At 39.4% G+C, this 23,457-nt stretch overlaps 1 protein-coding gene and 1 long non-coding RNA gene across 3 annotated transcripts in view; one reads left to right on the top strand and one right to left on the bottom strand.

Annotated features, from left to right (window-relative positions):
- The window catches only part of ZNF41 (zinc finger protein 41), a 60,669-nt gene extending 46,475 nt beyond the window's left edge, over positions 1 to 14,194 (bottom strand). Inside the window, exon 1 of one of the 2 annotated variants that reach the window (XM_074324013.2) lies at positions 13,965 to 14,194. The gene's annotated coding sequence lies outside the window, so the exon portion shown is untranslated. The remainder of the gene's footprint in view (positions 1 to 13,964) is intronic. The other variant, XM_074324012.2, reaches the window with a different exon arrangement.
- LOC141569711 (uncharacterized) overlaps positions 13,090 to 23,457 on the top strand; it is a 28,785-nt gene continuing 18,417 nt past the window's right edge. The window contains exon 1 of the long non-coding RNA XR_012493475.2: positions 13,090 to 13,598. This is a non-coding gene — a long non-coding RNA (uncharacterized LOC141569711). The remainder of the gene's footprint in view (positions 13,599 to 23,457) is intronic.

The raw sequence follows: 23,457 nt of genomic DNA on the forward strand, positions 1-23,457 counted from the left end.
ATCAATCATGCTTACATAATGGAACCTCCATATAAACAAACCCCTCTATAAAAATCCCTAAATGATGAGGTTCAGAAAGCTTCCAGGATGAACATACAGATGTGCTGGGAGGGAGGCATGGAAGCTCTGTACCCCTCCCTTCATGTCTTGCTCTATGTATCTCTTCCATTTGGCTGTTCCTGAGTCGAATCCTTTGTAATAAAGTGGTAAACATAAGTGTTTTCCTGAGCTCTGTGAGCTATTCTAGCAAATTATTAAACATGAGGAGGAGGTCATGGTAACCCCCAATTTATAGCTAGTAAATCTGAAGTATGGGTGACCCGGAAATTGTGACTGGCAGCTGAAGTGGGGCCAGTCTTGTGAGACTGAGCCCTTTAATTTGTGGGATCCAATGCTATCTCCTGGGAGATAATGTCAGAATTGAACTGAACTGTTAAACATTCAGTTGGTATCAGAGAATCAGAGAATCACAAAGTTTTTAGACTGGACACCAAAAGCATAATCCATAAAAGGAAGTATTGATAAATCAGACCTTGCCAAATTTTCAAAAAACTTTTGCTCTTGAAAAAGACCAGAGGATGAAAAGAATGAAGAGGATGACAAGACAAGCTACTGACTGGGAAAAATATTTGCAAACAACATATCTGACAAAAGACTGGTATCTAGAATATGTAAAGAACTCTCAAAATTCAACAGTAAAAAAACCCAAACAAGTCAGTTAGAAAATAGGCAAAACATACACATGTACAGGCATTTCATTAAACAGGATATACAGATGGCAGATAACATATGAAAAGGTGTTCAATATTATTAGCCATCAGGAAAATGCAAATGAAAACCACAATGAGATATTACTACACATCTATGAGAATGGCTAAAATAAAAAAGTGACACCAAATGCTGATAAGGATGCAGAAAAACTGGATCTCTCCTACACTGCTGGTGGGAAATGGTATAGCAACTCTCAGAAACAGTTTGGCAGTTTCTTATAAAACTAAGCATGCAATTACTATACAACCCAGCAATTACACTCTTGAGCATTTATCCCAGAGGTATGAAAGCTTATGTTCACACAAAAACCTGTACTCAAATGTTCATAGCAGCTTTACTGGTAATAGCCCCAAACTGGAATTAGTTCGGATGTCCTTCACCAAGTGACTGGTTAAATAAACTGTGGTACACCCACCCATGGAATGTCACTCATCAATAACAAGGAATGAATTATCGATACTTGCAACAACTTAGACAGTTTTCAAGAACATAATGTTGAATGAAAAAGTCAATCCCAAAAGATTATATACTGCATGATTCCATTTATATAACATTTCTGAAATAACCAAATTTAGAAATGGAGGACAAATTAGTGGTTTCCAAGGGTTAGTGGGGCAGGAAAGAAATGGGTGTGGTTACAAAAGGACAACACCACGGATCATTGTGATGTTGGAACTGTTCAGTATTTTGATTATAGTGGTAGATGCACAAATCTACACAGGTGATAAAATTGTGTAAAACTTCATACACACACATATACACACTTATGAGTAAAACTGAGGAAATCTGAAAGAGATGGAGGAATTGTAGCAAGGTCAAAATTCTGGTTGGCATATTATACTTTAATTTTTTAAAATGTTACCATTAGAGGAAACTGGCCAAAGTGCACAAGGGATCACTTTGCATTTGTTTTTGCAATTGCATGTGACCTATAATTATCTCATTATATATATTTCAATTTAAAAAAATCAAAACAGATGTTCAATGTCTAGCCATTAGGGACATGCAAATTAAGACAATGATGAGATAATCCTACACACTTATTAGAACAGCTGAAATTTAAAAAAACACAAAAGGGTGCTAATACCAAATTCTGGGGAAGATGCAGAGGAACTGGATGTTTCATACATTTCCAGTGGGAATGTAAGTGGTACAGCCACTCTGGAAAATAGTTTGGCAGTTTCTTTAAAAACTAAACAAATACCACATGATTCAGCAATTGTACTTCTGGGCATTCACTCCAGAGAAACGAAATATTTTATGTATACAAAAACCTATACTAGATTGTTCATGGCAGCTTTATTTGTAATAACCCCAAACTGGAGACAACCAAAATGTCCCTCAATAGGTGAATAGTTAAACAAACTGTAGTACATCTATAACATGGAATACTACTAAGTAATAAAAAGAAATGACCTATTGTTACTCGCAACAATTTGGGTGGTTTCCAAGGACATTACGCCAAATGAAAAAAAAAAAATCTCAAAAGGTCATATACTGTATGGTTCCATTTAAATAACATTCTCGAAATGACTAAATTATAGAGATGAAAACCAGATTACTGTTTGCCAGAGATTAAGGATAATGGTGGGGGTAGACTATGAAAGGGGTAACATTTCTGTATCTTGATTGTGGCGGTCATTGCACAAATCTACACACATGAAAAATGACAAAGAATTATACACACACATTGCACCAACGTCAAATTTTTATGTTGTATTATGATTTTTAAGATGCTATTGGGGAAGGGGAACAGGACTTTATTGGGGAACAGTGTGTATTTCCAGGACTTTTTATTGGAGAACAGTGTGTTTTTCCAGGACTTTTTATTGGGGAACAGTGTGTTTTTCCCAGGACCCATCAGCTCCAAGCCTCGTTGCTTGGGGCCCAAAAGAGCAAGCAGAATCCGCAAACTTTTCAATCTCTCTAAAGTAGATGATGTCCGTCAATACGTTGTGAGAAAGCCCCTAAAAAAAGAAGGTAAAAAACCTAGGACCAGAGCACCCAAGATTTAGCGTGTTGTTACTTCACATGTCCTGCAACACAAACGTTGGTGTATTGCTCTAAAGAAACAGCATACTGAGAAAAATAAGGCGGAGGCTACAGAACATGCTAAACTTTTGGCCAAGAGAATGAAGGAGGCCAAAGAAAAACGCCAGGAACAGACTGCCAAGAGACATGGGTTGTCCTCTCTGAGAGCTTCTACCTCTAAGTCTGAGTCCTGGCAAAAATGAAATTTTCTAAGACTAACAAATAAATAAGATCAGACATAAAAAAAGAATAAAACGATAACCAAAAACTAGTTTGCAATTTACCAGGGGCTGGGGCATGGGGGAAAATGGGGAGATCAAAGGGTGCAAACTTCCAGTTGTAAGATGAGTAAGTTCTGGAGATCTACTGTACAGCATGGTGATTACAGCTCTTAATATATTATTATACATTTGAAAGTTACTGAGTAGATCTTAAATGTTCCCATCACACACACATAAAAAAGGTAATTATGTGACATAATGGAGGTATTAACTAACACTATGGTGGTAATCATTTTGCAATATATAAATGGATCAAATCAACATATTGTATACCTTCAACTTATACAATATTATATGTCAATTATATCTCAGTAAAGCTGGGGAAAAAAGAAATATTCTCTAAACATGCCAGTATTGAAGATGAATTCAATAATAAAATATAGACCACATACCAAATTTTGAGACAAAGCTAAAGCTATATATTTAAAGGGTGTTTTGGTCTAAATTTTTTTTTATTATTTAAAAAGAAAAGCCAAAGATAAATGAACTAAGTGTTAAATCTAAGAAATTAGAAAAAGAATATATTCATAAGAAACCCTGATAAAGGTAAAAGAGAAGGAATACACACACATACACACACACGCACACACACATACACACACGCACGCACACATGCATATGAGATCGGACAATTAAGTTTGTGAACCTTCCACCGTGCGCTTGCTTACATGGTGGAAAAGTTTGAGAACTTAATTGTCCCACCTTGTGTGTGAATGCGTGTGGGGGTGTGTATGTGTGTGTGTGCACTCACACATATATTCACACAATTTTAGCAATGAAAAAGGAGCTATTACCACAGATGTAGAAGTGATAAAAATAATTTAACTAAGCATTATTAGTTAAAGCATTATTAATGCCACTCTGTGAAAATATAAAATCCCTCGCAAGTATAAACTACCAAAATTAATCTCTCCCAAAGTAAAAATCTGTAGAGACCAGTAATCAGAGAAAAGAAAATAATTAAAATTTACCATTTTAAAGACACCAGTTCTAAATGTGTTTATAACTAAACTTTAAAAAAGACAATTTGTATGCCATTTTAGCATATAAAAAAAATATCCTGTATTCCTTTAAAAAACTGGTATAACCTTAATACCAACACATGTTAAGTATAGTACAGAACCAAGGAAACTATAAGTAGTTTTCTTATAGTGGCAAAATTTTTGAATAAAATATTACTAACTGAAACCCAACTATGTCCTATAAGAAAAATTCCCCTTGATGAAATAGAATCATTCCAGGAGGGCAAAGATGGGTCCACAAACATATCAATATAACTCATTACAACAATCCAGTAAGGAGAATAACACCATTTAGGCTATCAAAAAACATCTGACACAATTCAGGAGCCATTCTTAATAAAAATGCAAATTAAAACAGGAACATAAAAAACTAACGTGTTCTGTGGTATTTTGGTAGTCATTGCAATATTTATAGAAAATTTCATTTTTGCCTGGACTCAGACTTAGTTTTGCAAAGATTTTTATTAAAATATAGCTAACATACAATGTTATATTAGTTTCAGGTGTACATCATAGTTATCCAACAGTAACCACCTGGCACTATACAGAGTTATTACCACATCATTGATTATATTCCCTATGCTGAAGAAGTGATCACCATGGTAAATCCAGCAACCATCTGACACTGTACCAAGCTATCACAATATTATTGACTATATTTCCTGTGCTGTATGTTATATCTGCAAGACTTATTTGTTTTATATCTGGAACTTTGAGCCTATTAGTCTTCTTGATCTTTTCCTCCCTTTTTAAATTTTTCAATTAGAGTTGACATTCAATATTATTTTATATTAGTTTCAGGTGTACAGCATAGTGGTTAGACATTTACATAATTTAAGAAGTGACCCCCTGAATAATCTAGTACCCACCTGGCCCTATACACAGTTATTACCGTATCATTGATTATATTCCCTATGCTTTACATCCCCATGACTATTCTGTAACTACTAATTTGTATTTCTTAATCCCTCCACCTTTTTCACCCTGCCCCCAAACCCCCTCCCACACTAGATCACCCTGAAAGATCTAGTACACATCTAACACCATACATAGTTCTTACAATATTACTGACTATATTCCTTATGCTATACCCTAAAAGTCCCTTTTCCCCTTTATTCCTACCTCCAATCCCCTCCCATCTGCCAACTATCAAAATGTTCTCTGTATCTATGAGTTTGTTTCTGTTTCATTTGTTTATTTTATACTTTAGATTCCACATATAAGTGAAATCATATGACATTCGTCTTTCACTGTCTGACTTACTACACTCAGCACAATACGTTTAAAAACAAGTCCAGATCAGAAGATTTAATATCATTAAGATGGCAACATTCCCCCACATGATGTACAGGATCAATATGATCCGTATCAAAAATCCCAGCTGGTGGGCTAGCCCAGTGGCTCAGGTGGTTGGAGCGCAGTGCTCCTAATGCTGAGGTTGCTGGTTCGATTCCCACATGGACCAGTGAGCTGTGCCCCCTACAGCTAAGATTGTGAAAAACAGCTCTCCCTGGAGCTCTCCCTGGAGCTGGGCTGCTGTGAGCAGCCAGAGGTTGACAGACCCAGGGCCTCAGCCGGTGGGGGAAAGCAAGGCTCATAATACCAGCATGGGCCAGGGAGCTGTGTCCTACACAACTAGATTGAGAAACAACAGGCTTGAACTGGAGTGAGGAAAGGGGGGAGAGGGGAGGTGGAAGGGGCGGGGGGAAATCCCAGCTGGCATTTTTGCAGAGGGTAGCTGATCCTAAAATTCATATGGAAATTCAAGGGACACTAAATAGCCAAAACACTGAATAAGAACATAATTGGAAGACACACATTTTCATAATTCAAAACTTACTACAAAGCTACACAAATCAACACAGTGTGTTACTGGCATAAGAGTAGACATATAGATGAATGAAACAAAATTAAGAGCTCAGTAATAAACTGTTACATTTATAGTTAATTGATTTTAGATAAGGATTCCAATACAATTCAACAGGAAAAGAAAAGTCTATGACATTAAAAGAACAAGCAACAAAATAAAAAAATAGATAAATTGGACTTCATCAAAATTAAAAACTTTTGTGCTACAAGATCACCACCAAGAAAGTGAAAAGACAGCCATAAAATGGGAGAAAATATATGCAAATCATATATCTGACAAGGGACTTGCATTCAGAATATATAAAGAGCACTTACAATTCAATAATACAAAGACAAATCATCCAATTAAAAAATAGGCAAAAGACCTGAATAGATATTTCTCCAAAGAGGATATGAAAATGGCCAATAAGTACATTGTCTTAGTCCATTTGGGCTGCTATAATGAACTACCATAAAGTGGGTGGCTTAAACAATAAGCATTCATTTCTCACAGTTCTGGAAGTCCAAGATCAAGGCGCCAGCAGATTTGGTGTCTGGTGAGAACCTGCTTCTTGGTTTACAGTTGGCCATCTTCTCGCTGTGTACTCACATGTCAAAATGAGGGAGGGAGCTCTCTGGGGTCTCTTTTATAAAGGCATTAATCCCATTCATGAGGGCTCTAGCATCATGACCTAATTATTTCCCAAATACCTCATCTCCTAATACCATCTCATTGGGGATTAGGATTTCAACATATGAATTTTTTTGTGGGGGGACATAAACATCCAGTCCATTGCACATATTAAAATATGCCCAACATCAGTAGTCATTAAGGAAATAAAAATCAAAACCACAATGAGATACCACTTCATACCCACTATAATGGCTAGAATCAAAAAGACTGACAATAACAATTGTTGGTGAGAATGTGACAAATTGGAACCTTCATACATTGTTGGTGGAATGTAAAATGGTGTAACCATTTTGAAAACCCGTTTGACAGGTCTTCAAAATGTTAAACATAGAGGTATCATATGATCTAGCAATTCCACTCCCAAGAAAAATGAAAACATAGATCCACACAGAAACTTGTACACAAATGTCCACAACAGCATTATTCATAGTAACCAAAACAGTAGAAAAAACCCAAATGTTGAACTGGTGAATGGATAAACAAAATGTGGTATATCCATGAAAAGGAATATTATTCAGTAATTTAAAAAAGAATGAAGTACTGGAAGAGATCTAAATGGGGGAGTAAACCTGCTTCCTTCTGTGAACAAATTAAAATTACAACTAAATTACAGAAAAATCAACCTGGAGAACCATCGGAAGGGAAGTCTGGCTGAACAGAAGTTTTATAACTAAGGATATAAAGAAGCCATGTCGAGACTGGTAGGAGGGGCAGAGACGTGGTACTGGCTAACCCCAAACCTCCATGTGGCGGTTGAGAACTGGGAGTTATATCTCAGCCATGGAGTTTCCCCCGAGAGGAGCAAGAAATCCCAGCCCCACACCAGCCTCCCAACCCAGAGTACTGGTGCTGGGAAGAAGAGCCTCCACAACACCTGGCTGTGAAAAACATTGAGGATTCTGACCGTCCAGGTGGAATGCAAGGAGTCAGGAAACCCAGGCGTCCTCATAAAGGGCCTGCGTACAGACACTTTCACTCCCAGGCACCGACCTTCGGCTCCAGCGGAGGGACAGTAACTTGGGGGATGTCAGAGACATGGGGGGGGGGCAGAGAGAACCCACACAAGGGACACTCCTGGAATTCCACACAAGGGACGTGGCCAAGGTCAACACCTTGATCAGGCCTGATGGAGAGAAGGAATATGTTCGACTGGCTCCTGACTATGATGCTTTGGATGTTGCCAACAAAATTGGGATCATCTAAACTGAGTCCAGCTGGCTAATACTTAACATAAAATTTTTTTCAATGTAAAAAAAAAAAAGATATAGGAGGGCTGAATGGATAAGAAAACAGGACCCTTGGGGCAGATGGGTGGCTCAGTTGGTTAGAGTGCGAGCTCTGGGCAAAAGGGCTGCCGGTTTGACTCCCACATGGGCCAGCGAACTGTGCCCTCTGCAACTAGAATGAAGTCAATGAGCTGCCGCTCAGCTCCCAGGTGGCCAGATGGCTCAGTTGGTTGGAGCACGTGCTCTCAACCACAAGGTTGCCGGTTCGACTCCTGCAAGGGATAGTGGGCTCCGCCACCTGCGACTAACAGCGGCAACTGGACCTGGAGCTGAGCTCCATCCTCCACGACTAAGACTGAAAGGACAACAACTTGACTTGGAAAAAGTCCCGGAAGTACACATCATTCCCCAATAAAGTCCTGTTCCCCTTCCCCAATTAAAAAAATAATATTTAAAAGAAAACAGGACCCTTACATATGCTGCCTACAAGAGACTCACTTCATATTGAAAGACACACACTGACGGAAAGTAAAGGGATAGAAAAGGATATTTCATGAAAATGGAAAAAAAGCAAAACAAACCTGGGGTAGCAATACTTATTCCAGACAAAATAGACTTTAAAACAAAGGCTATAACAAGAAAAAAAGAAGGACCCAGTAATCCCACTTCAGGGTATTTATCTGAAGAAACCCAAACGCTACTTCAAGGGGATGTGAGCATCCATATGTTCATTGCAGCATTGTTTACAATGGTCAAGATGTGGAGGCAGCCTTGGTGTCCATTGATGGATGAATGGATAAAGAGGAGGGTGGTACATGTCTACAATGGAATATTACTCGGCCATGGAAGGAAATGGGCTCTCGCCATCTTCTCTAAAGAACAAAATAAACAAAACAGAAACAAATTCATTGATACAGAGAACACATTGATGGTTGCCAGATGGGAGGGGGGTTGGGGGTGAGTGAATAAAGAAATTAAGAAGTTCAAATTGGTTGTTACACAGCAATCATGGGGATGTAGGGTTTACCATAAGAATTATAGTCAATAATATTGTAATAACTATGTATGGTGCAGATGGCTACTAGATTTGTTGGGGTGATAGATTGGAGGGGGTTGGGGGACAGGATGAAAAAGGTGAAGGGATTAAGAAGTAGAAACTGAAGGGCCGGCCCGGTGGCTCAGGTGGTTGGAGCTCCGTGCTCCTAACTCCGAAGGCTGCCAGTTGGATTCCCACATGGGCCAGTGGGCTCTCAACCAAGGTTGCCAGTTCGATTCATCGACTCCCACAAGGGATGGTGGGCAGCGCCCCCTGCAACTAAGATTGAACATGGCACCTTGAGCTGAGCTGCCGCTGAGCTCCCGGATAGCTCAGTTGGTTGGAGCATGTCCTCTCAACCACAAGGTTGCTGGTTTGACTCCCGCAAGGGATGGAGGGCAGCATCCCCTGCAACTAGCAACAGCAACTGGACCTGGAGCTGAGCTGCGCCCTCCACAACTAAGACTGAAAGGACAACAACTTGAAGCTGAATGGCACCCTCCACAACTAAGATTGAAAGGACAACAACTTGACTTGGAAAAAAAAAATCCTGGAAGTACACACTGTTCTCCAATAAAGTCCTGTTCCCCTTCCCCAATAAAATCTTAAAAAAAAAAAAGAAGAAGAAGAAGTAGAAACTGATAGTTAAAAAAATGGTCATGGGCATGTAAAGCACAGGGAATATAGTCAATATTATGGTAATAACTATGTATAATGCCAGGTGGGTACTAGAGTAGTCAGGGGTATCATTTCTTAAATTGTACAAACGTCTCACCAGATGCTGTACAGCTGAAATTAATATGAAATAATACTGAATGTCAACTGTAATTGAAAAATTTAAAAAGGAGGGGAAAGGTAAAGGGAATAAGAGGTCCAAATTTCCAGGTATAAAACAAGTAAGTCATGGGGATGTAATGTACAACATAGGGAATATAGTCAATGATAATGTGATAGCTTAGTATGGTGTCAGGTGGTTGCTGGACTTATGGTGACCACTTCTTTAAGTATATAAATGTTGAATAACTATGGTGTACCTGAAACTAATATAATATTTATGTTAGCTATATTTTAATAAAAATCTTTAAAAAATAAAATTAATTGAAAAAATGTAAAAAGAATGAAGTATTGATACATGCTATAGCATAGATGAATCTTGAAAACATCATGCTAAGTGAAATGAGAGAGTCACAAAGACTACATATTGTATGATTTCATTTATATGAAAAGTCTAGAACAGGCAAATCTATATATAGAGAAAGTAAATTAGTGGTTGCCTGCAGGTGAGGTTAAGGGGTGGGAATAAGGAATAAGTAGGATATTTTCTTTTGGGGTGATGAAATGTTCTAAAATTAGATTGTGGTGGTGGCTGTGCAACTCTATGAATATACTGAAAACAACTGAATTGTAAGCTTTAAATGGGTGAAGTTTATGGTAGTTGAATTATATAAATAAAGCTGTTAGAAAAAAATAATATAGCTAGGGAAGTGGCTGTGCAAGATTTCACACCCAGTATATAGCAAAGAAAGGTATTCAATAAATGTTTGTTGAATGAATGAATGGATACTTTCCACTTTCAAATTAGCAACAAGATAGGGATACTCTTTATCAAATATCATTCAAGGGCGCGCTCGCCAGTTCTATTCCCACATGGGTCAGTGAGCTGCGCCCTCTACAGCTAAGATTGTGAACAACAGCTCTCCCTGGAGCTGGGCTGCTGTGAGCAGCCAGAGGTTGACAGACCCAGTGCCTCAGCTGGTGGGGGAAAGCAAGGCTCATAATACCAGCATGGGCCAGGGAGCTGTGTCCTACACAACTAGACTGAGAAGCAACTGCTTGAACAAGAGTGGTGGGGGGGGGAGGCAATAGAGGGAGGGAATATATATATGCCATCCAACATTGTTCTGAAAGCTCTAGCTTATGCAATAGAAGATGAGGTAATCAGAACAAATATTTGAAAGGAAGAGAGAGTAAAATTGACAGGTTTTTTTTCCAATGGAAATTAAAAAAAATATGCTATTCACCATGATGACAAAAACAAATGTAAAATATCTAAGAATGAACATTTTTTAAAAAAAGGTGCTGGATCTATAGTTTAAATGGTTATTTTTGAAATGAAGTAAGTGGTTTTAACAGTCATATGTTAGAAAAAATGTTAAAGATTATTAAAGAAAAAAAGAACAGTGAGGGGACTAGCACTATTCAATATTAAAAGTATTTCTAAAGTCAATACAATTTTTTGAAAGGGAGTAGATACATATATCAGAAGAAAAATAGAGTTCAGAAATAGAACAATATCACTTGGGAATTTAGGTAACAAAAGTGGCATTTAATTGAGTTAGAAAAGGGTATTCATTTAATGATTGGTGCTGGGAAATTTTCTATCCAAATAGAAAATACAAACTTTGATTCTATCTAACACCACACACCAGAATAACTTCCAGTTGGATTAAAATTTAACTTTAAAAATTAAAACCATAAAATGTTAAATTTAAGGCATATATTTATTTAAGCATGAAGTGGGGGAGAACTCACTAGGTAAGGCAAGACACTCAGAACCTGTAAAGGATAAAGGCAGTTATGTCTAATCAGGTGATTATTCTTTCTAATTATATCTGAAAACATCTTATAAAAATCAAGATATAAAGAGACAAAGGGAATGTAATTACAAGAAAGAACACAAGGTTAATATTCACAAATTAGTAAGAAAGACAAACTACCCAAACGAAACAAGAATAAAGGATATGAAATTTTTAAAAAATACAATCAATAGCCAATAAATAGGAAAAGATGGGGTCTAGTTGTCAGGAAAATGCACCTCAAAGTAGGCTAGATACTCTTGTATTTGATTCTCAGAATGGGAAAATTTAGAAAGTACTAACATTCACTGTGGGAGCGGATTTTGGAATCCTGTTCTATATGTTGCTGGTGGGAGTTCCAATTTTATAAGTTTTAGAAAATAATTTTGTGATATGCATTGAACTTAAAAACATCCATTCCTGCACCTAATAATCACTCAGATGACAGTCTCTGACTATAATTTAGAAATCAATAACAAAAATTTCAACTTTTGGAGAAATCAAAATCTTTTTTCTAAATAACCTAGGGGTCAGAGAAAACCGCAAAAGAAATTAGAAAACAGAAGTGAACCACAGCGAAAATGTTACATATCAAAACTTGGGACATGGAGCTAAAACGTTCTCAGAGAAAAATTCATGAACTTAGTGCTTATATTATCAAAGACAGTGATTGAATATTAATGAGATAAGCATTCAATTAGGAATTAAAAAATAAGAATGAAAGGAAAAAAACTACAGAAAAGAAATAACGAAATCAAGGGCAGAAATTAATGACACAGAAAACAAAGATACAGGAGGACCAACAAAGTCAAAAGTAGGTTTTGGAAACAACCCCATCCAGACCTAAAGAGCACCTACCACTGACCCTATGAAGCAGCATAGGAATATATGATTAAGTAGGCCCCTCCACCTCTAATCCCAAATAAACGCATCACTCACCGCATGGAACCCAATCACTCACCCCACAGAAACCCTGACCACCCACCCAATAAACCCCATCACACACCTCCCAGATCCTGCATCACTCACCCCACAGTTCTCATCACTAATTCACGGACTCCTCAATACTCACCGCACAGATTCTCCACCATTCACTCCACAGACCACCCATTACTCTCCCCAAAGACTCCCATCACTTATCCCACTGAATCCCCGTCATTCATCTTATAGACCTCCATCACTTACCCCACTTACACCCTATCGCTCACCCCACAGAATCTTCCATTATTAGCCCCGCCCCACAGACCATCACTAAGCCCACAGACCACCCATCATACCCCAGAGACCTTATCACTCACACCATTCCCTACTCCACTAACCCCTTATCACTCACTACACGGATCACTTATCCCATCACTTAGCATACTGATCCCATCACTTAGCCCACAGATCCAATCACCTAACCCACAGAACCCGTCAATGACCGCTAAGGATCCCAGTCAGTGACCTATGAGGCTCCTCATCGCTGACCACAGATATCCCATAGGTCACCCTATGGACCCCGTATCACTGATCCCACAGACCGTCCAATATTCACTCCATAGTTCCCCCATCACTCACACCACAAACAGCACCAATTACCTCACTGAACCCCCCATCTCTCATCCCATAGATTACCCATTACTTTTCCTATTGACCCCATCACTCACCCACAAGCCCTGTCACTCACTCTATGCACCTCCTAAGTGACCCCAGAGAAGCCTCATCGCTGACCCTAAAGAGTACCATCATTGAGTATGAAATCCATGTTATACCACCCCCATAATTATGTCAATGCTTTACTGGCCCTAAATTGCCACCTCAGTTAAACTCAGGCAGGGAGCCCTAAGTGTTGAAAGTGCCTCTGAGGTACTCGTGGGTTTCAGGACCTCATCCTGCACATGCTCAGTGTCGCTTCGGAAGCGGTCCTCAGCCTGCAAGTACACCCGGTGCACTCACGACATGTTAGTGCGTGTGCTTGTGCGAGTGCGTGTGCGTGTGTGTCGGAGGAGAGGCGGGCTTTCAAATTTTCCTTAGTGACTTTGTCAAGCAACTAACATGGCTGTCCCCATGGGAGTGTCTCTCCGGGAGTCGCCATCTTGGAAAGGGGGTCATTACTGCCACGGAGCTGGAGGTACCCTGCCCGATCTCCCACTGTGGGACTTCCCAGTAGCGGATGGGGCCAGCCCACGAGTTATGCCACCCGGACTTCTCCCGCCGCACTGTCCCCAGCAGCCACGGATGCGCAGGCCGAGCGCTGTCCCTTCCAGCACGCGGGGCCCCAGCCCTCAGCCGTATCCCTGGGGAGACACGGCTGCTTCCCCTGTCCCTACCCCCCACCCCATCCCGGCTGGAAAGACTCCTCGCAGCAGCTGGTCCAGAAATAGGCCCGCCCCCGCCCCCGCCCCGGCCCCCGCCCGGCCCCTGTGCTCCCGCGACGGTCCCCATTTTGCGCGGGCGGCTGGCGGCTGCGGAGCCCAGGGCGCCGCTTCGTGCCCACCTGACGGCGCCTCTGTCCATCAGTCCGCTGAGGGCATCGCCCGGCTTCTCTGCTGTCACCGACCCTGGGTCGTAGCCACCGGGGAATAGTACGTGTCAGATTTAGGCCAGGAAGCGGAAGTCGCCCGCAGCGAGAGTTTAACCACTCTGGGCGCGGGGAGCTGAGGTGATGGAGCGCCAGATACCTAGTATCTGTGGAAGGAGTAACTGGGGGTCTGTGACATCGGTAGTGGAACGTGTCATCCAATTTTTAAAAATCGAGTCATTAACCTTCCTGTTTCTTTATATAAGCATTAAGGCTGAAGTTCTAAAGATCCAAGTTTTGGTTTATTTTCATTAGTGTTCGATTTCAAGTGCTTATTTGTAACTTTCTTTTGACCCATGAATTAGAAGAACATTGTCGAACTTGCAAAAATTCTCGGAAACCCAAAGGGCAAGGGAAGCGGTACTTTATTCAGGCTGCTTCCTAGTGCACTATTCCCTGGAGCATGGAGGGTTTTATGGGTAAGGAGTTTTATAGGGCGGGAAACAAAAGCGGCTGAGAGCCAGCTGCATGTTTGGTGGGCTTTGATCCGCAGGTGTTGCAACGCTCCGGGAAAGGAGTGGTTTGCGATTTGGCCCGCCTCAGTCGCATCCTGTTCTCAGAATTAATGACTCAAAGAAAGAATTAAGAGGCAGTGCAGAAAATTTTACACTTCCTCACACCATTTTTCATTTCCTCAAACACAAAGTTAATACGATGTTAGTGCTTTCTAACCTAATTGTGCTGTGGTCTGAGAATGTTGTCTGAATTATGTTGAGTCTTTGAAATTTGTTGAAACTTGCCTTAAGGCCCAAGTAAAGGCCCAGTTTTCATAACTGTTTCATGTCTTGATTTAAAGATGGTATATTTTCCTGTTGTTGGGTTTAGTGTATGTCTTTATTGGTTCAAGCTTGTTAGTTGGGCCGTTTAAAATGTGTGTATCCTTCCTGATGATTTTCTTTTCTTGTCCTAGGAGTTACTGAGAGAGAGAAATTCTCCCACTGTGTTGTTGATAAGTCAGGTTTTCATAACACAGGTCAATTTTTCCTTCCTATATTTAGAAGTTTTCTTATGGAATGCAGGTAAGGGTATTTTGTTGTTGAATAGATACAGCCGAATCACTTCCCCCAAAAGACTGTAACATTTCCTACTCCCACCAGCAAAATGATTTCATTAAGGCAAATCTCTAGCACTGGATGTTGATGATCTCTTTGATTTTTGCCAATTTGAGGGCTAGTGATACAGGAGAGTTAGCATGTCCCTAGGTAGACAGGGAGGTCCCTGGTGGAATAAACAAAAGACAGCCATATCCTAAAACTTCAGGTTTTGAAATCACTCCTTTGCTCCAGGACATAATGTAACAGGGCCTTGAGGTTAATCATAAAATTCATTTTGGCCTGACAAATGGAGCAGATCTGATAGATAAGAGTGGGTTACTTTGCTAATTCCTTTAGGATGGGCAAGCAGAACAAACCTGGTAGTCGAATTTCATTAAAAGGCTCCAGTTCCCTTTTCAAAAACAAGTTACTTTCTTCAAAGAGCTCCCCTTCCCCAAGCAGGCAAGGGAGGGTATAAAAGTAAGAAATTGCCTCAGTCACGGGCACCCCCCATTCAGGAACCCCTCCTGCTCGAGAGCTGCAACCTCTTCTCCTGCCTCTAATAAACTATCCTCTTTTTAAAACTTTTTGCTTCAATCTGGTCTGTGTTTCCATTCTTCGGCTTCATGAGACACGATCCCGGCCCACACCCAGAAACTGCCTGCAGATCCAACATCACCTACATCACTAGTAGTATTGAATTTGCATTTTCCTGACTACTTGTGCAACTGAGGATATTTTTCTGTGTGTTGACCATTTCGATTTTTCTCTTCTGCCAATCTTCAAATCCTCCTACCTACCAGTTCTGGAAGCTTCTTAGTATAGTCTGTCAAATTTTCTAATTTCCAATTTTCCTTGGAGTAATTTGTCTTTTTCTTATCAATTTGTAGAAGCTCTTGGTATATTAGTGATATTAACCCTTTCTTAGTTTCATTGCAGTAGTATTTACCCGCAATTTTTTTTGTCCTTTGCATTTTATAGGTATCCTTTGATCTGCAATTAGAAAAATGTATTCTCTCATCAGAAAAGTCTAAGCTTTCTTTTCTGGCTGCTGTTATCTCCTGTCTTGCATGGTCCTCCTTCCTCATTCCAGGTAGTCCTAAAAAGATGGTCTTAACATTTGTTTTGTTTTTATTGTTTTAAATTTTTTACTTAGACCTTTAATCTAGTTGGAATTTACTCTGGTGTATGGCATGAGGTCGAGGTCAAGTTTTGTTTTTGCTGTGTCAAATAAAAACAAATCCTGAAGTAGATAGGAAGAGACTAACTAGAAAGATGATTGCAATAGGGAGAAAGCTCCCATCTCAGAAATCTGAAAGCACCTCATAACTAAACAGAAAAAAGGCCTATATTTTATAGATAGGGCAAGGAGGAGGCAAACTGAGATAAGTAGAATCTGTGTAAGAGGAGCTGCACAAGCAGGGGAATGACCAGTGGCATCTGACTGGCCAGCTGATTCTCAGGAGAAGCTGAGAAGGGGGGACACCTTCCAAATTTTTGTGTGTGTGTGTTCTTGCTCAGACTTGGGGGCAATCAGAGTTCCGGAGCCTGTAGGAAAGAGAGAAGCCTGACTAAAGTTTAGCTAACAAGCACTTTATTTCAATTAATCAGTGTTTACGAGGCAAAGAATAAGAATTTGGAGGGTCTGTGTCTGACCTTATAGGTAAACAAGGGGGCATCCATGAGTCCTATCTAAGCATCTATGGAAGGGAGGATTCTTTGCAGTAAGCCATTTTCTGGCACACAAAAGAGTAAGGGGATTTCTTAACCTTCACCTATTACCAGGGTCACAGGGCTCAGGTAAAATTCATTATCAACTGGGACCATTTATGGAACATACTGCCCTGTATCCACTGAATTAAACATCACTTCTGTTATATAAGGTCACAAGTATATTTTGCTTCATCTAAACTCTATTTTGTCTCTGTAATCTCATTTCAAAGGATTTTTGTTCTTGCAAATTTATTTTTCTAGGAACTCTGAAGTTTAAAATCATTTTATCAAGTTTCAAAGTGAACGCTATTCTCTGGCCCCTCAAAACCCCAACAAGGGCTGGCCCGGTGGCTCAGGCGGTTAGAGCTCCATGCTTCTAACTCTGAAGGCTGCCGGTTCAATTCCCACATGGGCCAGTGGGCTCTCAACCACAAGGTTGCCAGTTCAATTCCTCGAGTCCTGCAAGGGATGGTGGGCAGCGCCCCCTGCAACTATGATTGAATATGGCACCTTGAGCTGAGCTGCCGCTGAGCTCCCGGATGGCTCAGTTGGTTGGAGCTCGTCCTCTCAACCACAAGGTTGCCGGTTCGACTCCTGCAAGGGATGGTGGGCAGCACCCCCTGCAACTAGCAATGGCAACTGGAGCTGAGCTGCGCCCTCCACAACTAAGACTGAAAGGACAACAACTTGAAGCTGAATGGCACCCTCCACAACTAAGACTGAAACAGGACAACAACTTGACTTGGAAAAAAAGTCCTAGAAGTACACACTGTTCTCCAATAAAGTCTTGTTCCCTTCCCCAATAAAATATTTAAAAAACAAACCAACAAACAACAACAAAAAACCCCAACAAAACAAAACTATTGTGATTCTGATTTGAATTATATTACAATAGTTTTGGGAGAGTTAATGCTTTTTATTATAATAAACCTTTATTCTAATAAGCCTGTGCTTCTATTTAATCATATCTTGTGTTATATACTGACATGATATTTTATAGTGTTCTTGTAAGTCCATTATCTTTTCTTGTAAAATTTATTCTTAGATATTTATAATATTTTTGTTGTCAATATTAATACTTATTTTTGCTAATACTATCTGCTTATTGCTAGTATAGGAAGAAAGTCCCTATTTTATAATTATATCTTGTATCCAGCTCTTTATCAAAACTACCTACCAATTCTGGTGACTTCTTAGTATAGTCTGTCAAGTTTTCTAATTGTACAATCGTATCAGATATAAATAATATTCTTTCTTTTATCCAATATTTGATGTGATTATTTCTTCTTCTATTTTCACTGTATTAGCTGTCCTAGATTAGCCATTAAGCTTATGTGGCTATTTAATTTTTTAATTTATTTAATCTAAAAAAATTTTTAATTCGGTTTCTTAGTCACCTAGCCACATTTCAAGAGCTCAATAGCCACATATGGTTAGTGGCTACTGTATTGGACAGCACTAAATATAAAACATTCCCATCATTGTGGAAAGTTGGGTAATGGTGAGCTAGAGCCTCCAAAATAATGTTGAGTAACTGATGTGACAGAGAACATCCCTATCTTGTTGCCAATTTGAATGGAAATGATTTAAACATTTTTAGTATAGTTTAATATAAAGTTTCCTGGCAATTTTTGGAAAATGGTTTTGTCAATTTTAAGTAGTTTCCTTCTATTGCTATTCTGAGTTTTTATTATTAATATAATGACTACTGAATCATATCATATACTTTTTTATATTAATTAATAGCAGTATGTGGCTTTTCTAAAGTATCGGTATAATGAATTATGTTGATTGATTTACAAATATTAAACCACACTAACATTCCTAGCATTATCTTTTTTTTTTTTACCATTTTTTTTTTAAAGATTTTACTGGGGAAGGGGAACAGGACTTTATTGGGGAACAGTGTATACTTCCGGAGATTTTCCAAGTCAAGTTGTTGTCCTTTCAATCTTAGTTATGAAGGGTGCAGCTCAGCTCCAGTTGCTGTTGTTAGTTGCTGGGGGCAGAGCCCACCATCCCTTGCGGGAGTCGAGGAGTCGAACCGGCAACCTTGTGGTTGAGAGCCAGCGCTGCAACCAACTGAGTCGTCTGGCCACTCGGGAGCTGAGCGGCAGCTCATTGACTTCATTCTAATTGGAAGGTGCAGCTCGCTGGCCCAACATGGGAATCAAACTGGCAGCCCTGTTGCCCAGAGCTCGCGCTCTAACCAACTGAGCCACCCATCTGCCTTCCTAGCATTATCTTAATGGTGTGGTGTATTTTTTTCTTGAGACACGGTTGGATTTGATATGCTCATATTTTATTCAGAAAATTTCATCCACATTCATAGATGATTGTCCCTCTTATCTTCTTTTTTGAATAACATTTTAATTTGGGTATTAAGATTATTTTCCTTTTATAAAATAAACTGAGAAATTTCTATCTTTCTCTATGAACTGGTAGAGTTTATATAACATAGACCATTTAGTCCTGATTTACTTAGGGAAGTGTTTCTTGATTTCCAACTGGTTAAGATAATTTGATAATTTTTAATTTCTGTTTTTATTGGCTCTATCAAATATGATCTATCAAAGCCCTACTTTTAAAAATGTATCAATCATTTCTCTGAGGCAAAGTTAGACAACTGAATGTTTTTTAATGTTGCAAAGACATAGAAGTAGAGATTAAATAATCTGCTTATAAGACAAAAAGTTCTTTTTATGTCTATTAAAATATAGCTATTGATTATAATTTTTATATCTTTTTTTACCTTTGTTTTTGTTAACTTGATCCATCATATTCTTTTTTTTTAAATTTTTATTGGGGAATATTGGAGAACAGTGTGTTTTTCCAGGACCCATCAGCTCCAAGTCAAATCGTTGTTTTTTTTTCAATCTAGTAGTGGAGGGTGCAGCTCAGCTTCAAGTCAAGTCATTGTTTTCAATCTAGTTGTGGAGGGTGCAGCTCACTGACCCATGTGGGAATCGAACAGGCGACCTGGGTGTTATGAGCACTGCGCTGTAACCAACTGAGCCAACCGGACGCCCACTGGCAGCTCAGCTCCAAGTCAAGCTGTTGTTTTTCACTCTAGTTGTGGAGGGCACAGCTCACTGGCCCATGTGGGAATCAAACTGGTGACGTTGGTATTATGAGCACTGTGCTCTAACCAACTGAGCCAACCGGCCGCCCCAACATCATATTCTGAAAGAGGTATATTCTCCCACTATAAATTATGATTTTAAGGTTTTGTTACATTTCTATGAATTTTTGGTGGTGTTATTTGTGTTTGTGTAAAGGAAACATATATATGTATATATGCCGGGGGTGCCAAAAAATGTATACACATGACTTGTATTCATCTTTTGTTATTGGTATATATTATTAAAATTTTAATAGTTTTTTCTTTTTTAAAAATGTGTATACATTTTTGGCACTATATATATGTATAGATACACATATATGTATCTATTTACTGTATACTTCGTTATTACATAATGTCTCTGTTACCTATTGTTTACCTGACATATTCTTACATAGTGTTTAGTTTTGCCTCTTTATTTTAAATGTGCTTTTAGTAAACAGCACACAACTTTTGTTTTTAGCCCAATGTCACAGTCTCTTGTAGGAGAACCCAATAAGAGATTTCATTTGTTAATGATATGCCTGATTTTGTGTCTTCCATCAAACTATTTCCCTTTTTCTACTTTGTTGTTGTTTATTCCTTTTCAATTTTCTTACATTTGATGTCTGTCGTTTCTGTTCATTCTCCTCCATCTTTTAGTAATTTGGAATTTCAACTCTGCTTATCAATTCTGTTGGTGATTATCCTTCCATACTTATAAGCATGAGTAACATATTCAGATTTTCTCTATTGGTAGATTAAATACACATGCACACACACAAATGGGTTATTTGCATTTACTCCTAATTTTTCAGAAGAATGAACGATTTAGAATGTTTTTACTTCTTCATTCTACCCTCACCCCAAATTTGTGTTCTTTTCTGAGATAATTTTTAAAAAACTGGAAGGGATGCTGGGAACATGGTGGCAACAGAGCAGTTTTTAAGTATCTTTTCATGCCAACATACAAACAGACAGAAACACTGGATAACAAAATCAAACCCATGGACAAACTTGATAATGAAACTGGAGGACATGATATCCCCCAGTATGGTAGATTTTCTATAGATATGGCTACCAACAATGTTTCCATTCCCACGTGTGCTTGCCACTCCTCTCATCAAGATGTAGAATATATTTTTTCATTCTTTGTGTCTGGGCTGGTTTTATGTTCTGTTTCACCAATAAAATGCAGTAGAAATGGCATTCTGGGACTGCTGTGCCCAGGCTTTAAAAGGACTTGAACTTCTGTTTTAGACACCCTGTAATAAAGTTCATGGTTATCCTTCTGAAGACAGAAGCCCTGAAAGATGAGGCACCATTTCAAAAAGAGGCCATGTGTATGAGAACTAAGGCCTCAGCTGACGACTAGCACCGAGGTCCCAATCTTGTGATGAAATTGTCTTGGATACTCCAATCCCATCCCAGCTGCCTCAGACATCATATAGAGAAGAACTGAGCCACCCCCGCTAAGCCCTGCCTAAGTTCCTGACCCATAGAATTATGAGAAAGAAATCATTACTATTCTAAGCCACTAAGTTTTGGTGTGGTTTATTTATACAGCAATAGATAGCTGAAATATCCATGAATCACAAAATACATGTGGGTAAAGACAAGTCACCAACAGCCACAATAACTGCATGGTATACTTACCTGTGTAGAAAAAAATCAGAGAGAAGTAAGGGATATTTGACAGACCTGAGAGCAGGAGAAGGACAAAACTTTCAACAGGGATGACAGGCCAACTTGAATTCAGCAGCTGAAACTGAGAGGCATTTCCCTCCATGTGTAACGAGTATAAGGGGTCTGCAGTAAGGTCTGAGGGGGCTGGAGCAGCCTAATTCATATAAACTCTTAAGAATGACTGTGTTTGGGGTCCTCTAGACCACCCTCAGGTTCAGTGATTCACTAGAGGAACTCACAGAATTTAGCAAAGCTGTTATACTCAGTTACAATTTATTGTAACAAAAGGATAGAGATTTAAATCAGCAATGGAAAAGAGCAAATAGGGCAGAGTCCAGGAGAGACCAGGAGCAAGTTTTCAGTTCTCTTCTCCCAGTGGAGTCATCTGGCTAGTGCTTCATTCTCTTAATAACATGTAGGGTAACAACCAAGGAAGCTCACCTGGGCCTTGGTATCCAGAATTCTTATTTGAGGTCAGTCACATCAGCGTGGCTCACTTTAGTTATTCAGTCCCTCCAAAGTTCACGCTGATACTGCATGGCTCAAGGCCCCCACCCTAAATCACAGTTTTACAACAAACTATCTGGCATAGCTCATCAACTCAGATAAACAAAGATATCTTAACAGGCAGGATATTCCAAGGGCTTAGAGGTTGTCTCCCAGGAGCTAGGCAAGGGCCAAAACTTTCTTTGAAATGTGCAAGGTCTGGACAAACCAGACCTGCTGAGTTAATCCTTCACTATACACTGATGCACCAGGGCTTTCTTCTAGGACAGAGATCTATACTGAGGAGAAACTGCTGGGGGTGAAATAAAAATTGAGCAGGTCAGGACAATAAAGACTAGGTATATTTGTATGCTATGGCCTCTGTAACAAAATACCTCACAACTGGTGACTTATAACAACAGAAATTTATTCTCTCACAGTTCTAGAGGCAAGAAGTCTGAAATCATCACTGTGCAAAAATCAGTGTCAGCAGGCCTGTGTTCCATGTAGAGGATGCTGGCATTCCTAGACTTGTAGTAGCTACATCACTTCAATCTCTGCCTCTGTGGTCACATTGTCTTCTCTTCTGTCTGTGTCATCTCTCAGCCTCTCCCTTATAAGAACATTTGTGATTGCATTTAGGGCCCATCTGGAAAAACCAAAATAATCTCCCTATCCCAAAATCCTTAACTTAATCACATCTACAAAATCATTTTTTGCCAAATTAAGGTAGCACTCACGATTCCAGGAGTAAACACATGGATGTCTTTTTGGGAGCCATTGTACAACCTACCACAGTCCACCCTCTGGTCCCCAAACATTGACATCCATCCCACATACAAAATAAATTCACCCTATCACAACACCCTCAAAAGTGTCAACATTTTACATCATCAAATCACATCCAAAATCATCTAAATATCATTAGCTCAGAAGTCCCAAATTTCAACATGTAAATTAGGTATGGGTGTGTCATTAAATATGCCATCCAGGGGCAAAATTCCTCTCCACCTATGGACTTGTAAAACCAGAATAGAAGTTATCTGTTCCCAAAATACAATGGTGGGACAGGCATAGGATAAGAGTTATAGACATTCCTAGTCTAAAAGAGAGAAAATGGAAAGAAAAAGAAGTCATTGTGGGGTGGCCGGTTAGCTCAGTTGATTAGAATGCGAGCTCTGAACAACAGGGTTGCTGGTTCAATTCCCACATGGACCAGTGGGCTGCGCCCTCCACAACTAGACTGAAGGACAACGATTTGGAGCTGATGGGCCCCAGAGAAAAACACTGTTCCCCAATATTCCTCAATAAAGTTTATTTTTAAAAAAAGAAGTCATTGTTACTGAGCCATTTGGAAAGCTAGCGGGACAAATTCTATTAGTCTTCAAGG

The sequence above is a fragment of the Rhinolophus sinicus genome, chromosome 18 (genome assembly GCF_057876585.1).
Source record: "Rhinolophus sinicus isolate RSI-liver-muscle chromosome 18, RSI-T2T, whole genome shotgun sequence".
In the NCBI taxonomy this organism is placed as follows: domain Eukaryota; kingdom Metazoa; phylum Chordata; class Mammalia; order Chiroptera; family Rhinolophidae; genus Rhinolophus; species Rhinolophus sinicus.